The 13,907-nt window shown below is 38.2% G+C and overlaps 1 protein-coding gene across 3 annotated transcripts in view; it reads left to right on the top strand.

The window, feature by feature from the left end:
• Positions 1-13,907, top strand: part of Dennd2c (DENN domain containing 2C) — an 87,254-nt gene that overhangs the window by 15,588 nt on the left and 57,759 nt on the right. The window contains exon 1 of one of the 3 annotated variants that reach the window (XM_010631236.1): positions 7,275-7,401. The exons of the other annotated variants lie outside the window; for them this stretch is intronic. The gene's annotated coding sequence lies outside the window, so the exon portion shown is untranslated. Of the gene's footprint in view, positions 1-7,274; positions 7,402-13,907 lie in introns of those variants that run through there. 3 annotated transcript variants of the gene reach the window in all.

Here is a 13,907-nt window from a genome sequence, read left to right as displayed (position 1 = left end):
CCCAGCCCTTTCTATTTGAGATGGCATCTTGTTAGGTTGCCTTGGGTAGGTTTGAACTCTGCAGACCTCTTGCCTTGGGTTCCTGTAGTGCTGGGATTATAGGCGTGTGCTACCACACCTGGTTTGAAATTGCTTTTTATGTATCACAAAGCTCTGGCATGCATAGAAAAGCCTGTGAAATCATGGAAAGATTGAAAAACATTGAAATTTGTTAATTTTTATTAAAGGAAGCTTGCTGAGTAGCCAAGTTTTTAAAAAATATTTTATTCAGAGATAATCATACCTATTTAATATTTTATCTGAGTTTAATACTTGAGGCAAGGAAGGAAATTATATGAATCCAGAATTTTTCTAGTTGAAAGACAGTCTCACTTGGAAAATATTTTCCAGTGCTTTTGAATAACAAGTTGCACCTTTAAATGATGTTTTTGCACAGTTTCGTGAACTCACTTTGAAGCTGTATGCAGAAAGTCTCAGTTGAACGTTGTTATTGCCTTATATCTATATCTAACCATTGTATCTTTTAAACATTATTGCATCTCCAAGACAGCATATTCAATGAAGAAAGTTTGGACAAAATAAAAGGCTATTATTACCTCTCATTTTTCCAGCATCAGACTTTTCATTATTTCCTGAAGAGAAGTTTGAAACTGAAGAAAAAACATTTGACTAAAAGATTCATTTGCCCCTGCCCAACAATTGAATTGAATGTATGTATATTCCAAGAGGAGAATGAATTCTTGCAGCTTTATTCTTTGTTCTGAAGAATAATTGCATGATATTGTTTATTACTATGTATTAAGACTGGAGAATTTCCATTGCTAGGTGGAATGCAGGGCTATTTTTTACCATTTACAACAACTCAATTGTTTCAGCCAGGATTTTCAACTTCAACCCAATTAAAAGGAAAAGGAAAAAACAGACTACTAAGTGAAGCTGAGAAGCATGTAGCATTTTCCTTGTGATTTCCAGAATGGAATTTTATGAATAGAAAAGATTATCTATTTCATTAAGTTGAATCATTTCTAATTATAATTTCTGTATTTATATTGAAATTAATATATCGTTTTATTGAGTTTGTTACTTTTTAAGTATATATTCATCATTGGGATCTTGCACCTTTACATGACAGATCTTGGTTGAAATTAATGTATTTAAATAATGAAATATTTGACATTTGTACTTTACCCTATGTGATAAAGGTCATTATTGGGTTTTTTTGTTTGTTTTTGGTACCGGGGATTGAACTCAGGCCCTTGTGCTTGTGAGGCAGGCAGCAGAACCACTGAGATAAATCTCTGGCCCTGGGTCGTTATTGTTTTGTGAAATCTGTTTCAGTTATGTGTGTGTCTGTATTGATGACAACTGTACTGGGAGGTACGGGCTTGTGCCCAAGGGCTAGGCAAGCACTTTATATCACTGAAGTCAGGGTCTTAAAAAGTTTCCTAGGGTGGCCTCAAACTTGTGGCAATCCTCCTGCCTCAGTCTCCAGAGTTCTGGGATTACAGGCCCGGCCTCTGAAATATTTTTCAAATAACAGTATGTAATTTAGGGAAGTTCAAATACTTCCCCAAATTACATACTCTGTTTATCTTTCCTATTTTGCTCTTTATTGTATATATTTATTTGTGTGTGAACACACAGCTCAAATATCACAGTTTCTCTTATATCTGAAACACTACACACACACACAAATATATATCACAGTTTACACACAAATAAATATATATCACAGTTTCTCTTATAATATTTGAGCTTGTATGTCTGACTTATTTCACTTAACATTGTGTTCTCAGGTTGCATCCATTTGCCTGAGTGTCTCAGGTTTATCTTACTTTGGTCAAAGTAGTCCTCCATTGTGTATAAAGTTTGCCCATTCATCTGCTGATGGACATATACACTGTCTCTGAGATGTAGCTATTATAAATTGTGCTGCTATAAACCTGGGTATGCATGTATCTCTGTAATACGATGACTAATTCTTATGGGAAGATGCCTAGAAGGGGAATAGCTAGGATTTTTTTGGTTTTTATTTATTTATTTTTGTACTAAGGATTGAACTCAGGACCTTGCACTTACGAGGTAGGCAGTGGAACCACTGAGCTAAATCTGCAGTCCAGGATTTTCAGTTTTTTGCAGAATTTCCATAGTGGTTGTACTAGTTTAGGATCTTACCCACAATGTAGTGGAGTTCCTTTTTCTCCATGTCCTCCCCAGTGTTTGCTATTTTTAGATTTTTTTTTTTATTCTTTCTGGGTAAGATGTATCTGTATAGTCGTGCTGTCCCCACAGCATGTACTTCAGGCTGGCCTTCAACTCACAGTGATCCTCTTGCCTCAGCCTTATCTGTGTAGTTTTAGCTTGCATTTCTCCGATGGCCAGCAATGATGAGCATTTTTCATGTAGTTTTTGGCCATTTATACTTCTTCTAAGAAGTGTGTATTCATTTTGATTGCCCAGTTTTTGATTGGCTCTTTTATTTTGGGGAGCTCTAATTTTTGTTTTGTTTTGTTTTTGTAGTTCTTTATATATTTTTGGTGTTAGTCCTCTGTGGAACAGCTGGCAACACTTTTTCCTATTCTGTAGATTGTCTCTTCATTCTGTTGATTGTTTCCTTTGTTGTGTATAAGCTTTTTAAATACTATGTGAGATCCATAGGGCGTGGTGGCGCACCTGTAATCCCAACACTCAGGAGGCTGAGGGAGGAGGACCCCTGTGAGTTCGAGACCAGCCTGGTCTACATAGTGAGTTCCAGGACAGTCTCAACTACGTAGTGAGACCCTGTCTCAAAGAAACAAAACAGAACAAAAATACTATATGATCCCATTTATTGTTTCTCAGTGTTATTTATTGTGCCATTGGGGTTCTGTTTGAAAAGTCCTTGCTTTCACCTATCTATGTCTATGCTTTTAAGAGTTAGTGCCTGATTACCATCTGGCAGATTAAGTGTTTCTCTTTTAACATTTAATTTTTTTTTTCAGTACTCGGAATCGAACTCAGGACCTTGCACTTGCCAGGCAGGTAACGGCGCTGCTAAGCTACATCCCGGCCCATGTTTTAACATTTAGATCTTCGATCCATTTGATCGTTGTTTAGTATTGGTGAGATATATGGGTCTAAACTCAATCTTCTACATGTGACTGTCCAATTTTCCGTTTATCAAAGAGGCTGTCTATCCTCAAGTATATGCTTTTGGCTTCTTTGTTAAATATCAAATAGCTCTGCATGTATGGGGTTATTTCTGCTCCTTCTGTCCTGTGCCATTGATCCACGTGCCTGTTTTTGTGCCTGTACCATGCTGTTTACAATGTAGCTTTATGGTATAACTTCAAGTCAGGGATTGCAATGCCACTTTCTTTGCTATTGTTACCCAGGGTTGCTTTTGCTATTCTGGATCTCTTCTGATTCCATATATGTTTTAGAATTGTTTTATTTATCTCTGAGATATGACATTGGTATTTTGGATGGTATTGCATTATGTCTATATGGTCTGTATGTTAGTTTTGGAAGGTAGAGCATTTTGATTATGTTGATTCTCTTTATCCAGAAATGGGATATATTTTCATTTCCTGATATATCCTCGATTTCCTTTTTCAGTCTAGTATAATTTTCATTGTAGAGCTTTTTCATTTCCTTAGTTAAGTAGCTAAATATTTAATTTTGATGCCATTATTATAATAACTATTATTATTAATTTTGTTTTGTTTTTTGAGACAGGGTCTCCCTTTGTAGTTCAGGTGCCCTCAACTCACTAAGTAGCCCAGATTGGCCTCAAACTTGCCATGATCCTCCCACCTCAGCCTCCCAAGTGCTGGGATTATAGGCATGCGCTACCATGCCTGGCTCTGTTATTATTATTATTTTTTTTTAAATGCTATTGTGAATGATATTGTTTTCCTAATTGCATTTTCATTGAGTTCATTGTTAGTGTATACAAATGCTATTGATTTTTCTGTTTATTTTGTATCTTGTTATACTGCAAAATTGGTCATCAATTCTAGGATCCTTTTAATGTGTTTTTTTGGGTTTATTTCTTTCTCTTGTCTGATTGCTCTGGCTAGTGTTTTTGAGGACTATGTTAGACAGGAGTGGTGATAATCAACATCCTTGTCTTGTTCCTGATTTTTTTTTTTTTTTTTGAGACAGAGTCTGGCTATATAGTTCGGGCTGTCCTTGAACTCCTGGCATCTTCCTATCTCAGCCTTCTGAATGCTGAGAGTATAGCATGCACCTCCATGCCCAGCCTGATCCTAATTTAGAAGGAAGACTTTCAACTTTTATCCATTTGATATAGGTGGTAGGTTGGTCATAAATGGCTTTTACCATTTTGAGATACAGATCTTCTTTACCCATTTTCTTCAAGTTTTTGTCATGACTGGATGTTGGACTTTATCAAAGGCTTTTTCTGCTTCTGTTGAGATGCTCACTGATTTTTGTCCTTATGTTTATGTGATGAATTATATTTATTGATTTGCATGTGTTGAACCATCCTTGTATCCCCTGGGATGAAGCCTAGTTGGTCATGGTGTATGATCTTTTTTATGGTTTGTCACATTCTGTTTGCCAATTTCTTATAAGACTTCTTCCATCTATGTTCACTAGAGAAACTGGAGTAAAGTTCTCTTTTTTGGTTTGATCCTTGTCTGGTTTTGGAATTGAGATAACGGTAGCTGCTGCTGCTGCTTCTTTTTTTTTTTTTCTCTTCTGAGGAATTGAATTTAGAACCTCATATGAAATAGAGAAATTCCCTGCTGCAGACCCTCAGCCCGTAGCCTACTAGCTTCTAAAAATGATTTTTGATACTCCTTTCTGCTCACTTTCATTACAGAGTTTGAGTAGTACTGATGTTAGATCGTCCCTGCAGTTCTTGTAAAATTTGTCTGTGACTCCTTCAGATCCTGGGCTTTTCTCCATTGGTAGTTTTTTTTTTTTTTTTTTAATAAAGTAGTAATATTGCTTCAATTATTTGGATTATTGGATTGTTCAAGGTTTTTAAGTCTTGTTCAGTTTTGGCAATTCAGTGTCTGTTGTGATTTCAACTTTTTTGATTTGGGTTGAGACAGGGTCTCACTATGTAGTTGAGACTGACCTGGAATTCACTGTGTAGCTCAGGCTGGTCTTGAACTCACAGCGATCTTACTGCCTTAGCCTCCTGAGATTACAGACGTGTGCCACCATGCCTGGCTTTTTTTTTTAATTGCATTAATTTTTCTTACCTTTTTGGTAAGATTAGATAGGATTTGTCTGTTTATTTTTTTTACCTTTTGAAAGAACCAGCCCTTCAATTCATTGTATTATGTGTTGTTGTTTTTCTCCATTTCATTAATTTTTACTCTGATCTTTATAATGTCCTTCTTTGTGCAAGCTCTGGGTTTGTATTTGTCTTATTTTTCTAAGACCTTGAGATGCATCATTAGGTTATTTATTTGAGCTTTTTCTGTTTTCCTGATGTGGGCATTCACTACTGTAAACTTCACTGAGAAGATTGCCTTCAGTGTGTGTCCTGTAAGTTTTGGTTCATTGTACTGGCATTATCATTCAATTCTAGGAACTGTCTTACTTCTTTAATATACTTTTACCCATTTATTATTCAAAAGTGTGTTGTTTAATTTCCATATGTTTGCATAGTTTCTGTGGTTTCTTTTGCTGTGCATTTCTACTTTAATTGTACTGTGATCTGATAATATGCATAGTAAAATTTGGATTATTTTTGCATTTGTTTAAGCGTGCTTTATTCATTAATATGTGGTCTGTTTGGGAGAAAATACCATATGCAGCTGAAGAGAACATGTATTCTGTTGTTGGGTGGAGTACTTTGTATAATACCTGTTTAGCTCATTTTTTCAAAGATTTGGTTCAACTGTATTTCTTTGTTGATTTTTTGTTTGTTTTTGTTTTTTTGAGACAGGGTCTCACTATGTAGTTGAGACTGACCTGGAACTCACTATGTAGCCCAGGCTGGTCTCCAGATCCTCCTGCCTCAGCCTCCCGCCTCAGCCTCCAGAGTGCTGGGATTATGGGCGTGGGCCACCGCACCCAGCTTCTTAGTTGATTTTTTGTTGTTGTTGTTGTTTAGTTGATCTGTTTGTGATAATGGGGATTTAAGATTACTCCACTATAATTGTATTGATGTGTATCTGGTCTTTTTTGTCCATTAGAGTTTGTTTTATGAAGTTGGGTACACTGTGCTTTGTTGCATATATGTTTGTAATTGTTATCTTTTCCTGTTGAATCGTCCCGTTGACTAACTTGTGATAGCCTTCTTTGCATAACTACTGCTTGCTTTTAGATTCTTGTTGTGTAGAATATTATTTTCCATCCTTTTATTTTTAGTCTGTGCATTTCTTTGTGTGTTAAATGTTTCTTGTATACAGCATACTATTGGATTTTGTTTCTCTTCTTTTGTCTGTGTGTGTGTGTGTGTGTGTGTGTGTGTGTGTGTGTGTGTGGTACTGGGGATTGAACTTGGGACCTTACGTTTGTGAGGCAGGTGGTAGACTGGTAGATCCACTGAGCTAAATCCCCAGCCCCTGGATTTTGTTTCTTGATCCATTCTGCTAATTGTTTCTTTTGTTTGGCAAGTTGAATCCATTTACATTGATAGTTATAATTGATAGGTACTGATTTATTCCTGTCATTTTATTAATTTCCTGTTGCTGTTTTGCTTTCTTTCTCTTCTACTTAATTACTGGCTCTACCTCCTGCACCTCCTGCACAAATGCGCCCCTTACCCGTCACCTTAGCAACAAGCTGTGTGCCTGCCACTATTCTACATCCTGATTTTAGGGCTGAATTGTTCAAAGAGAGAGGAAGAGAAGAGCCAGTAATCACTTTGTGATCATAGTAGTAACTTTGGTTCTACATGAGATTGTGGGTTAATATATTGCAGGCCTATGACTTCCTGTGTTTTAATGGTCCTTTGAGGGATAGGAGCCATGTGTTAATAGCTATATGAATGTAGTTTTATTTTTACTTTTTGTTAAGTGAGATAGAATATGCAAAGGCTGCATAGTTCAGGGATGTGATTTAAAAAACTTGATATAAATCTTTTAGATTTTTAAGCATTAGAATGAGACAGGAAGTCTCATTTTACAATGGATATAGGTTGTATTTTTAGGAGAGTATTGTGTCCATACTTTGAAATCTTTGAAAATTGCAACTTATTTAACATTAAATGAAAAAATACTTATAAATACTTTGTAAGTGCAACTAAGTAAACATGTTTATGTTTTGTTTGTTTGTTTGTCTGTTTTTTGGTACCAGGGATTGAACTCTGGACCTTGTGCTTGCAAGGCAGGTGGTGGAACCACTGAGCTAAATCCCCAGCCCAAAGCAAACATGTTTATGGAAGAAAGCAGGGAGAAAATGTACCAAAATATACCAGTAATGATTATATAGGAGGTAATAGACTTATAAATGTTTTTCCTATTGTCTCTGTTTTCAAATTTTCTGAAAATAATAGTGATATTACTCCATTTAAAACTTTAAAATGTGCTGCTTTTTAGTTTCTAGAAATTCCTTTTCAATTTTTGAATACTTGGAAGTGAAGATTTTGCTGTCTTTATTTTCTATGTCTTGTTAAGAACTTAGCCAAGGATAAGTTAAAAACTAGGTTATATTAAAGTTACTATGAATTGCAGTAATTTGTTTTTATTTGTTTGTTTGGTTTTTTTGAGGCAAGGTCTCCCTTTGTAGTTCAGGCTGGCCCTGAGCTCGGTTAAGTAGCCCAGGCTGGCCTCGAACTCCCAGTGATCCTCCTGCCTCAACCTCCCAAATGCTGGGATTACAGGTGTGCACCACCACACCCAGCTCAGAACTATGGTAATTTGTATAAATTGAAGTAATCCCAACACTTGAGAGGCAGAGGCAGAACTATTGCTGTAAGTTTGAGGTCAGCATGGGGTATATACTGAGTTCAAGGCCATCCTGAACTATGAGGCAAGACCCTGTCTCGAAACGTTTGGGACAGTTCTTTCTAACCTTGTAGATTTTTAAAGTGTAATTAGACAAAAAGATTAAGATATACTCATTAAATTATCTTTTCTAACCTTGCATTAATCTAATGAAATTCTAACTTTCATGTTATTAGCTTTATATGATTGCGGCATTTTGTAAAAATTTCTCTTCTATTAAAACTTTTTATTTGACTGTTTCGTCTAGGCCATTAAAAAAAAGTCTACCTATGAGCCAGCTGCTTTTGTTTCCCTGGCTGGAATCCCTTATCCCTCTTCCATTTGTACTTTTCTAGGGAACTTGTTAGATACACTAAATGGTTGTCTCGAGGTTCTAGGCCTTTTGCCTGTAACAGCTAGAAATACCTCCTTCTTTCTCTTTAGAAGGAGGAAAAACACATTTCCGTTGTTTTTTTTTTTTTAAAGTATCCCCCCCCCTTTTTTTGGGACAGGGTCTCACTATTGTAGTTCGTACTTGAACTCACTGTGAAGCCCAGGCTGGCCTAAAACTTGTGGCAGTCTTCCTGCCTCAGCTTCCTGGGTGCTGTGCTTACAGACATGTACCACTACACCTGGTCTGCAGTCCTTATTGTCCCCTATAATCCTCATAATTTATTATAGTTCTTTATAGCCCTGTGATAGATAGTGAATAGACAGATGTCAGAAAAGCCAGTTTTTAAGCCTCCTTATTTTGAAACTTTGCACTGTTCCTATTGTTTTCATTTTGGCCTTTGAGGCCCCTGCTGAAACTCAAAGAAGACAGGAAAAGTAGCATTTGACATCCTGTTATATTAGCTGATATTATTGTTTTGTCTACCCACAAAAATAATACATAGTGGGTAAATGCTCAAGCTTTGGAATAAAGCAGAACTAGATAATTTAACCAGCATCAGCTTCCTCACCCACAAAATAAAACCATTTGCTATTATGGATAACAGCAGCTTCTTGCCAGGGTGGATGTGAGAGAGAAATGCAGTAATAAATATAGGTGCTTAGCATAGTGCTTGGCACATGTAAGCGCTTAATACTAATTTTCTTAAAAATATTATTTTAGGGTACAAACATACCTCTTCCAATCTTCCTGGATTCCCTCTCTTTACATTTTATCTGCTGAAAATCTTTGGATAGTGGTAACCAGGTGCCACTAGTCACTTATAGGTGTTTAAGAACTATTAGTCGGAGAGTACTGCTTTGACCTCAGTCTTGCTTTTTTTGTTTTGTTTTGTTTTGTTTTGTTGTTGTTTTGTTTTTTGAGACAGGGCCTCCCTATAATAGTTTAGACTCTCTTTGAACTCACTATATAGTCTCATAGGGGCCTCAAACTTGTAGTGGCTTCCTTCCTCAACCTCGCTAGTGCTGGGATCACAGGAGTGTGCCACCTTGCTCAGCCATGCTATTAAATGACATATTCCTCTACATTTAATGGCTTCTTTCTGGGAGAATAATGGTGAGGGTGATATATCATCAAATTACAGTATTTGGAAAATATTTAGCCTTGAGATTATATTTCTTCTTTTAGTTTTGTTTTGTTTTTTATTTTGTTTGGTACTGGGGATCAAACACAGGTCCTTGTGCTTGCTAGGCAGAGACGGCAGCACCACTAAACTAAAACCCCGGCTCATTTCTTCATTTTTTAAAAAAAAGTTGTGCCAAGGATTAAAACTGGAGTCTCAAGTATGCTAAGTATACATCCTATCATTGAACTACACCCCAACCCCAAAATATCTTTATAAATTTATTTTTCGCAGGTAAATTTAGTTGAATGCCTATAAAATGCTGATATTTGCTAAAACATTATTTTATAGGCTTACCCTTTTTATACCAATAACTGGGGATTGAACCTAGGGATTCATATTGACTTACATCCTCAGTCTTTTTATTTTTTATTTCTGCCCAGGCTGGCCTAAAACTTGGGATCCTCTTGCTTCAGCCTTCAGAGTAGCTAGGGTTACAGGAGTGTGCCACCATCTGTGGCTCTAGGCTTTCCTCTTTATATTACTCTTTTATTTAGCATAATTATTATGTTTCAGTCCTAAGATGTGATTCTATTGTGTTCTAGTTAGGGCATGTGTTATTAACATATTCATGTGTTCTACTATAAGACATTTAATTTGTATTCCTTTCATAAACACCTAATAGAAGAGGTAATTTAGAAACCAACTAAATGACTTGAGAAATTAACAGAATATTAGAAATTTACGCAATAGATTATCCTCTTGTGGACCACCTAGACGTGTGTAAAATAATCTTGACTATTGAAGTACTCAGAACAAATTGTTTTTATCCTCTTGGACCAGAACAATAATGTATGTGTTACTACATCTAAAATGTCATATTTTCCACAAATGAAATATTTTTATAATGCCAATTTCAAAAATGGAATGTACATTCCAAAGCTTTATAAAGGAGGCTCAGGATGAAGCAGGGGTTACTAGGAGCTTGTCTTTCTGCCATGGTATAACAAACATTGCCTGGAGTCCAACAACCAATGCACTCCTTCTTCCCAGCAGAAACCTCCCGAGCCTGGTCTTTACTGGCAGGATTTCCATCAGCCTTCTGGTCTTCTGAGCTCTGACTAGAATCTCCCATCAAGTCCTGCCCAAGGCATTCCAACTCTGCTCTCTCAGCCGGCATCTCCAAACCTTTCCAGGCTCTTGCCACAGGCCTTTTCCAAGGGCTGCTGAGCCACGTGGTCATTTATAGTCAAAGCAATGACCTTGCTTCTCTGGTACCAAATTCTGTGTCAGTTACTTTTCTTTTATTGCTGAGACAAAATACCTGACACCCCAAATAAAAGGAGGAAAGGTATATTTAGCTCAGTTTGTAGATGTTTCACTCTATAATCAGTTGGCTCCAAGTCAGGGTGACACCACAGAGAACAGTTCATGGCAGGCAGAGGGTAACAAAGCAACAAGAAAATTTAACAGCTCTTTCTATCCCTTATATCTTACACAGTCTATTTAGGGCAGAGAGCACTCATACCCTTCATCGTAGCACCCTTGATCCTAGCATTGCACCATGAATCAATCCCAGCTCCACACAGTCTAGACCCAGCCACTCTGAAAAAGCCCCACCTATGGCCTCATGAGCCCTTGAGGTGGGGGGATCTAAACACAAGCCATAACACTACCTTCTGTCTGCCATGAACTGTCTGCTCTGTGATGCCTGTCCATGATGCCACCCTGCCTTAGAGACAGCTGATTATGGACCAGAACATCCTCAAACTGTGAGCTAGATAAACCATCCTCCTTAATTTTGTATGTCAGGTGTTTTGTCTCAGCAATAAGAAAAAAGCAAATGAGACAATTTGGTACCAGAGAAGCGAGGTCATTGCTTTGACTATAAATGACCACGTGGCTCAGCAGCCCTTGGAAAAGGCCTGTGGGAAGAGTCTGGAAAGGTTTGGAGATGAAGGCTGAGGAAGTAGAGCTAAAACGCCTTGGGCAGGACTCGATGGGAGATTCTAGTCAGAGCTCAGAAGACCAGAAGGCTGATGGAAATCCTGCCAGTAAAGACCAGACTCCTGAGGTTTCTGCTAGGAAGAAGGAGTGCATTGGCTGTTGGAATCAAGATGATGTGTTATACCTTGGGACAAAGTTTGTCTGCATGTTGCTCTTGTCCAGAGATTTCCTGAGACTGGGATTAAGGAAGGCAAATTTATTAATCTTACAGAAGAAATTTCAAGTCAGTCTAATGTTGAGGCAGTGGCATAGCCTCAATTGGGGAATTTTAGTCAGATTTATTTTGAGAATCAAGAGCAAAGAGCCCAGCATAATGATTTAAAACATTTTGAGTTTGGCCAGAAAGGAAACTCCAGTAAAGTTACTGCTTGGGAAGATGAAAGAGAGGACAAATTGGCCAATGAAAACACTAGGAAAAAGGAGCCAAATATTCAGAAGAAAGCAACAGAAAAAATGGCCTGAGGACATCACAAGAACCAACAGTACTCCAGCCTCCACAGCCTCAAGAATTAGCAAAAGTAAAAGACTTTGCTTTGACAAGAGAGCCCCAGAGCACCGTGTTCCAGAATGGCGGCAGCCTAGGGAAGTTGTTCCTTGGGATTTGATTCATAGGCACTTGACTCCTCCTGCCACAAGAAAAGGCAGCCTGGCGACTGCTCCAACTGTTGGCAGACCTTGGTGTCATCCATGTAGCATGGTTTTAGGTGCATGCAGAATGCAAGAGCTGTGGGGGAGGCCAGGAAGGCTTGGGAGGCCAGGCAGTGACCCTGAGAGGGCAATGTGTAAAGCTATGAATATGAAGCTGAAGGTGCAGTGGAGACCCTAGAAGTTTGGAGAAACCAGGAATGTGGACTGTCTGAAGAAAACTACAAGCAGAGTAGAGCTGACCCAAGAGAGAAGCCATGGAAGCTACAATCATAGGCAGTGCCCTAGTGGCCAAGACACCCAAGCCCTTTGGAGTTCACACCTTGCCTCAGATTGCCTCAAATGCTGCCCATTGAACTGCCCTTGACTTTTGGGCTGGGGATTCAGCTCAGTGGTTCCGCCGCCCGCCTGGCACAGTGTAAGGTCCTGAGTCCGATCCCCAGTAACACCCGCCCCCCCAAAAAAGAAACTACAGGACTTAATGTTTGCCCTACTAGATTTTGGGCTTGCTTTGGTTCCCTTTCTTTGTATCCCCCAATTTGTACCTTTCAGAATAGTAATGTTTATCTTGTGGCATTGAATTTGAAAGTGTTTAACTTGCTTTATATTTTTACAGGGACTTGCAACTAAGAGTTTGCCTTAAATCTCAGCGGACACTTTGGACTTGGATTTTTCAGCAGTGTTGAAACTGTCAGGACTTTGGCAACTCTTAGGGAATAAAATGCCTTCTGTATAAAGAGATATGCATGAGACTTTGGGAGACCAGGGTGGAATGTTATGGAACCCGTTTAAATGTCCCCACCCCAAAGCCTCATGCAGTCATGGGTGGGGCTTTTTCAGAATTGGCTGGATCTAGAGTGTGTGGAGCTGGGATTGATTTGTGGTGCAATACTAGGATCAAGAGTGCTGGGATAAAGTGTGAATGCTCCCTGCCCTAAGCAGACGGCATAAATTATGAGATTAAAAGAACTGTTAAATTCTCTTGTTGCTTTGCTATCCTCTGCCTGACATTAACTGTTCTCCTCTGTGATGCCACCCTGTCTTGGAGACAGCTGATTAAGCACTGAAACCTTTACAAACTGAGCTAAAACTTGCTACTAAGAGGTAGCAAAGCAAGCAAGGGACTATAGCTCTTTCTGTCCCTTATATCTTATGCAGTCTACTTAGGGTGGGTAGCCCTCATGCCCTTAATCCTAGTTCTCTTGATCTTGACATTTCATCATGAATCAGTCTATGCCACACATTGTAGATCCAGCCACCTCTAAAAAACCCCACCTATGACTGCATGAGAGTTTAGTGGGACATCGGGACATCGAGACGGAAGCCGTAAGAGTCACAGATGACATTGAAGAAGAAATTAGTTCCTACAATTAAACAATAATGCCAATACAAAAGACCAGAATTTATGGGATGCAATGAAGGCAAGCCTCCAAGAGAGGTTTATAGCCATAAATTCTCATATCAGAAAAACAGCAAGCTCAAATAACCTAACATTGAACCTCAAGCTTCTAGAAAAAGAAGAGCAAGTCAAACCCAAAGTTTGTATAAGGGAGGAAATTATATAGATCAGAGCAGAAATTAATGCTGTGGATACTAAGAAAGCAGTATAGAGAATCAATGAATCTTGAAAAAAAAATCAATGAATCTCAATCCCTGCCCCCCCAAAAAATCAATAAATCAGAGTTGATTCTTTGAAAGACTAAATAAAATTGACAAACTCTTAGCCAACCCTAGCAAAGAAAGGAAAGAAAAGACTCAAAGTCATACAATTAGGAATAAAAAGAGTGAAATCACAACCGATCCTGCAAAAATCCAGAAAATCATCAATACCTACTTTAATAACCTGTAT

Source organism: Fukomys damarensis, unplaced genomic scaffold (genome assembly GCF_012274545.1).
Source record: "Fukomys damarensis isolate Sample0158 unplaced genomic scaffold, DMR_v1.0_HiC HiC_scaffold_33, whole genome shotgun sequence".
NCBI lineage: Eukaryota > Metazoa > Chordata > Mammalia > Rodentia > Bathyergidae > Fukomys > Fukomys damarensis.
Note: the sequence above shows the minus strand (reverse complement) of the source record. Positions and strands in the feature narration are given on the sequence as shown.